The sequence below is a fragment of the Ailuropoda melanoleuca genome, chromosome 8 (genome assembly GCF_002007445.2).
Source record: "Ailuropoda melanoleuca isolate Jingjing chromosome 8, ASM200744v2, whole genome shotgun sequence".
Taxonomy (NCBI): Eukaryota; Metazoa; Chordata; class Mammalia; order Carnivora; family Ursidae; genus Ailuropoda; species Ailuropoda melanoleuca.
The window spans coordinates 12,165,666-12,171,665 of NC_048225.1; positions in this window are offsets into that span (position 1 = coordinate 12,165,666).

Sequence of the window (6,000 nt, forward strand, 5' to 3'; positions counted from 1 at the left end):
ATTCTAAGGGCCACAGCAAGTCAGAGGTACATGGGCAAGGGGGCATAATGGTCTTAGGGGAAGAGAATGGGTATGCGAACAACAGTAGGACCCACCGCAGTGGGCACTGAACCTCTCCTTCCCCTCGCACGCTTGGATTTATAGAGCGCGTTGCGTTTAGACGCTATCCTGTGCGCGGTTAATTTCACATACCTGGTGCATTCACGGGGGGAGGGGGCTTATCGTGTGGGCTGTATCCCCGGGGGACTTCTGTGCAGCTGGGAGTCCCTCCATACGCTCCTTTCACCCTTCCTGCCGGCTTCCTTCGTGTCTGCCTACACTTCCCGACTTCCCTCCCTCTCAGGCTGGGCTCAGAGAGGTGACCTTTCCAGGGACTGGGCAGCAGACACAAGCTACTTTGGTGACCTCGTCGGATCCCATGCCAGAGCGGGACCCTCCCCCATCTCAAAGCACCCACCGGCTCCTGGGCAGCCCCCCAGCGGCACACCAGCCACCCTTCCAGATTGGCGCCTGAAAAACAGAATTTCTGCTTCAGGGGATACAGCTGCTCCTCTCTGAATAATGCATGCCACACACAACACCGGACCAAGGACAAGTGGCTGAGAAATTGGGGAACTTTCATTTGATTTCATTATTTTGCTTTTAGACCCGAGCATTTGCTGCTGTCAGGCATTTCAAAGAGGACAAGACAACAAGGTGTTCTGAGACAAGCAGGGAAGGTCAATCATTCACGGGGGCTGAAGGGACTGCAGTGGGGACGGCCGGGCAGGGACAGCCCTCCCAATAGGCACAGGGCCCAAAAGGGTGCCCGTGGGGTGTTGGGAGACCCGAAAAGCCTGAGTCAGCTGACTTTCCGGGAGATGCTTCTGGAAGCCTCTGCAGGAGTCAGTTCATGGCAGAGGAGAGGAAACACGGGGACCTCTGTCATAGAAGGGAGGGGTTAGAATCAGAGTCTGGAGCAAAGGGTGGTCATCAGTGGAGCACATGGTCCTGGATGTGGGAAATTTGGCTTCAACAAACAAATAAGGTTTGAGGCAACGAATGAGCCCACCTCGAGTCAGACAGCACAGCCAGGCTACCCAGGCTCCAAACCCCCCTAGTGCACTCCTTCCTGGTTCTGCTCCCATCGGACCAGTTTCAGGAAGACTGCTTTAACCAGCCGGCCCTGCCCTCCCCCTCCATGGCACACGTGCTCTGTTCTGCCCTCTGTCCTGCCTGCAGAGTGGAGATGATTCCCCATCTCCCGCCTTGGCTTACCTCCACGTCACCATCCTCTGCCTAGCCAGGCACTTGCCATCCTTAAAGGATCGGTGCGTGCCCTCCTGCTATTTAACACTTAAGTCCACATTGATCTCTCAATTCCTACAATTACCTCTATTAATGGCCAGTTTGTATGATTAATAAAAATAATAACACACAATTTTAGAGCACTTTCTCACTGGTCCTCGAAGTGCACTTCTCAGCAATAGCGTATTCACGGGTGCCACAGAGGTCGGTCCGGGGCCAAGAAAAAGCTGAGTAGGTGGGTGAGCCCTACGCCCCCTGTGCCTCCAAAAACAGCAGCTCAGCTATCATCGGTGCTTTATCTTAGAGTTGCACATGCAACTTTTCTTTTTAAAGAGGATTATGCTATTGATTTGGAAACCATGGCATTTTTCCTTTCATCCCCCCAAGAAGCTTGTGGGGCACGTAGGACTAAGAGTTATCGCCCACATATTACAGTAGAGGAAGCTGAGGCTCAGGGAGGCCAAGGGGAGAGGGAGAATCCCGGCTCCTGTCTCTTGATTCTAAATCCAGCGTATTTACAACCCACACTTGGGAGTGGCTTAATCTCTGACTCACTTGTGAGCCTTCTTTCACAAGCAGAAAATGCCTTTTTATTGAGCTACCCTATGATCCAGCCATTGCACTACTGAGTGTTTACCCCAAAGATACAGACATAGTGAAGAGAAGGGCCATATGCACCCCAATGTTCATAGCAGCATTGTCCACCAACAGCTAAATCGTGGAAGGAGCCGAGATGCCCTTCAACAGATGACTGGATTAAGAAGCTGTGGTCCATATATACAATGGAATATTACTCAGCTATCAGAAAGAACGAATTCTCAACATTTGCTGCAACATGGACGGCACTGGAGGAGATAATGCTAAGTGAAATAAGTCAAGCAGAGAAAGACAATTATCATATGATTTCTCTCATCTATGGAACATAAGAACTAGGAGGATCGGTAGGGGAAGAAAGGGATAAAGAAAAGGGGGGTAATCAGAAGGGGGAATGAAACATGAGAGACTATGGACTATGAGAAACAAACTGAAGACTTCAGAGGGGAGGGGGTGGGGGAATGGGATAGACTGGTGATGGGTAGTAAGGAGGGCACGTATTGCATGGTGCACTGGGTGTTATACGCAACTAATGAATCATCGAACTTTACATCGGAAACCGGGGATGTACTGCATGGTGACTAACATAATATAATAAAAAATCATTAAAAAAAAAAAAAGAAAATGCCTTTTAACATTTAGCCCGTGTATCCTGCGTCCTTCCTGTCGGAGACTGGCTGGGCACACAGTAGGCATTTGCTACTTCCCCCTCTGTGACTGTGGGTCTGCCCTTGGCTTTGCCGAAGATGCGAGGCCTGCCGTTGTAGACCCCTGTCCTCTGGCCGCACGAGCCGTGAGCCGAGCGATTTACAAGGCTGTACTAGATACCTGGGCGTTTTATGTAATCAAAGGGATATCTTCTGGCTCTCTTCCTCTTGCTGTTGACATGGTTACAGAATCTGATTATTAGCCCAGAGGAGGGGGTAATAGGACACAACATTCATACTGTCACTGCTTTAAAGAGCCACCGTTCCCTCCTGGAGAACAATGGTGTGTGTTGTAGTGATAACACCACTGGTCGTCTGAGGCAGCCTCCACTCTGGGCCGTCCTAGCCACACTCCCCGTCGTCAGAGAATGGGGCGTTCCCACTAGGAGGGAAGATGGGGTGTCCTTCCTTCTCCACCTCGCCCCGGCCACACTCTGGGGACACAGCACCATTCCTGCCACCACTGAGACCCCAGGAGGAGCCTCGGAGAGGACTGCCTTCACGTAAGAGGAGAAGCGGAAGCTGTGGGCCGACGCACAAAGGGAAAAAAAAAGAAAAGATAAATCAAGGTAAAATTGTTTCCAAATTGAATGTTTTTCACTATTTTCAGTGTGTTGTCTGCAGTGCTCCAAGATGCTTTCCTCTCGGGGGCTTCAGAAAAGCTGTAAATAGAATGAATTGCTTTTAGGGACACACTCTGATCGTTCGCTTCTCAAGAAAATATATGCTAATGCATGTAGACTATCATTATTGGGGAGACCTATGTACCGACTCTTTTATGTCTATGAAGAGCGGATTTCTGATTGCTAGCGTTTTGCCCAAGTCTTTGTCATTCGTGGGCTGCATCTCTAGCAGGAGGCGGTGGATCAGCCACAACTTTACGCTGTGCCTCTCCTAGGCCGGGGCTGGAGGGGGGTTTGGTTTGCCCAAGAGAAGCTTCTTACAAAACTAGAAGCAGAGAAGCACATCTTTGTCTAAGAACCCAAATAAAAGCCAAACTGGCCAGGACTCACCTGCAATTCTGGGACATCAGGGACGTTTAGAGGCAGGGAGGCCCCCAGGGAGGTGAGGGGGTGCCCCCTTGGTTCAGCGGGGTGTGATGCTTTACCCAGACAGAGGGTGGCAGCACCTTCCACATGCCTGCTGAGCTGTCTCACGTGACCATTCGGGGCTGACGTTGCCCTTGCCCAGCCAGCCTCTTCCGCCTTTTCTTCTGCTGCCAGAAAGTGGGTTAGACGGCGCTCGACTTTGTGCGGAGTACTGCCAACGCGCGAGATATCAAACACAGCTTCCCGTGTAAGAGGTCAGACTCCAGAGGGCACATGCGCCAGCCCTGAACGCTGCTGGAGCTCCTGGGCTCTGCGGCCAGCTTCATTTAGGATTCATAAATCCCTTTGCATCCACCCGCACATACAGCCACCAAAGGAATTTCATTCTGTGTCATCTGCATTCGAATGGAACAAAGTGCAAAACTGTGGCCATGGAAGAAGAAGAAGGACGAGCAGGAGGAGGAGAAGGGAGAGGTTCTGATAGCGGGTCTGACGCTCTGAGGGGCGTGTGTTTGGTAGCTGATATAGCTCCCATCCGTATGTTCCTCCAGCCTTTCCCTAGCTCCAGTTCACATGTAGCCAGAGGGGTCAATGCCAGTAGGCTTAGGGTGCCTTGGTCAATGACACTTTGAAAATGCCGAATTGGGTGCCTGTCAAGATGGGCATCAACCTTAGATATAGGATGACCCTAAAGTCCCTTGAGGTTTCGAGGGAGCTGGGACATTTTGAGCTCCAACTTGGGTCTTAAGTAATAAACTCAATTGCCTCTGGGAACCAGGCTGGCTGGGTGATACCTCGCGCATGACGGCCCAGCCTAAAGGGGGTGGCACGTATTTTGTTTCAGCTGGTCGTTGTCAAGTGGGAATTGTCAAATGTCCAAATTTGCCAAAAGAAACCAGAAACCCATCTCTCTCTCTCTCTCTCTTTTTTACTATGAAATCTGATTTTCAAGTGATGACAGCTAATTTTAAAAATTAAATACTGTACCAGCCATAATAATAATTCCAACAAGTTATACCCTGCATCACATCTACCTTAAACACCCTAGTCTATCAAATGCTTTCCTCCTCTGATTGCTTGAAATCTTATGACCTGCACCCCATTCATTTTCAGGTTTGATTTTCCTGACTTGTTCTCTAGCTCTGCATTGTTTGCTCAGCAAGACTATATGCATTTCAAGGGCAGAGACAAGTCTTTTTTCCCAAGTGCTCCCAGCTGTCGGTAGAAGCTTAGCAATTTTTAGTGAGTTGTAACCTCCCCTATTCCATGAGAGACGCACGGAATCCTACACAGGTACGTTCCACAGAGAAATAAACCAAACAATCAAGAGCATCAGGGTAAACACTTGGACTTGACCTGTTGTCCAGGTGTCCTTATGGTACTTGAATGAGTTTCCTCAGGTTAACGTCTTCCTTGCATTATGTGGGGAGCCCAGAAGGATGACCGGGTGCCTGGCACGTGGGGAAAGCTCACAGATTGTGGCGTGAACAAAGGCCCAAAGAAGTGGAATGGCCTTGGGGAAGGTGTTATGTCTGAGAGGACGAGAGATCAAAATGTAGGATCCAAGCTCAACTTGGAGCCAGGAGGCCAAGAAAATGAACAGTAGCCGCACCCCCCCCACCGCCCCGAGCCTTTTTTGATCGTAAGTGACAGAAATGCAGTTAACACTGGTTTAGGCAAAAAGAGGAATGTACTGGAAGGATTTTGACATACTATCATCCCAAGCCATGAAGAGGAAATTCATTTGGACCCACAGGAAAATCTGAACCGGACATATTGCCCCCAGTGTCTGTGCATTCCATCCCCCCTCAGAGTGCGGGCTCTATTTTCTCTGTCAGCAGTCAAGCTTTCTCCACACATTAGGGAACAGAGCAACCAACCGTCTCTGTGCCTCACATCCAACAGCTTCCATTCCCAGGGGGAGCGGCTTCATACTCTTCTTCACGGCAAGATTAAAACCCCGGGGAAAGGCTCTGAATGTCCCCTGCAGAGCCGTCCCAGTCAACCGTGCCAGCCATAGGAGAGGGTCGCCGTGACTGACCCGGCTTTGGTCAGAACCCACACACGGAGTGACAACATGGCAGCTTTTATTCACACCACAAGTTCGTTTTGAGGAAGGAACATTTCCCAGACGATGGGGCCTCTCCCTAGAAGAAGGGAAGGGTGCTGGCAGATCAAACGTCCCCTGGAATTCACACAGCACTTGGCCCCTTATACATATCATCTCGTTTTATTTGTCCCCCACAAAACTCTGTGGAGAGAGTGTACGCTGTTTATAACTGTTTCCATTTTACTGACGGAAAAAATGAGATTCAGGGAGATGAAGCAACTCAAACAAGGACACATAGCTTCTAAATGACCAG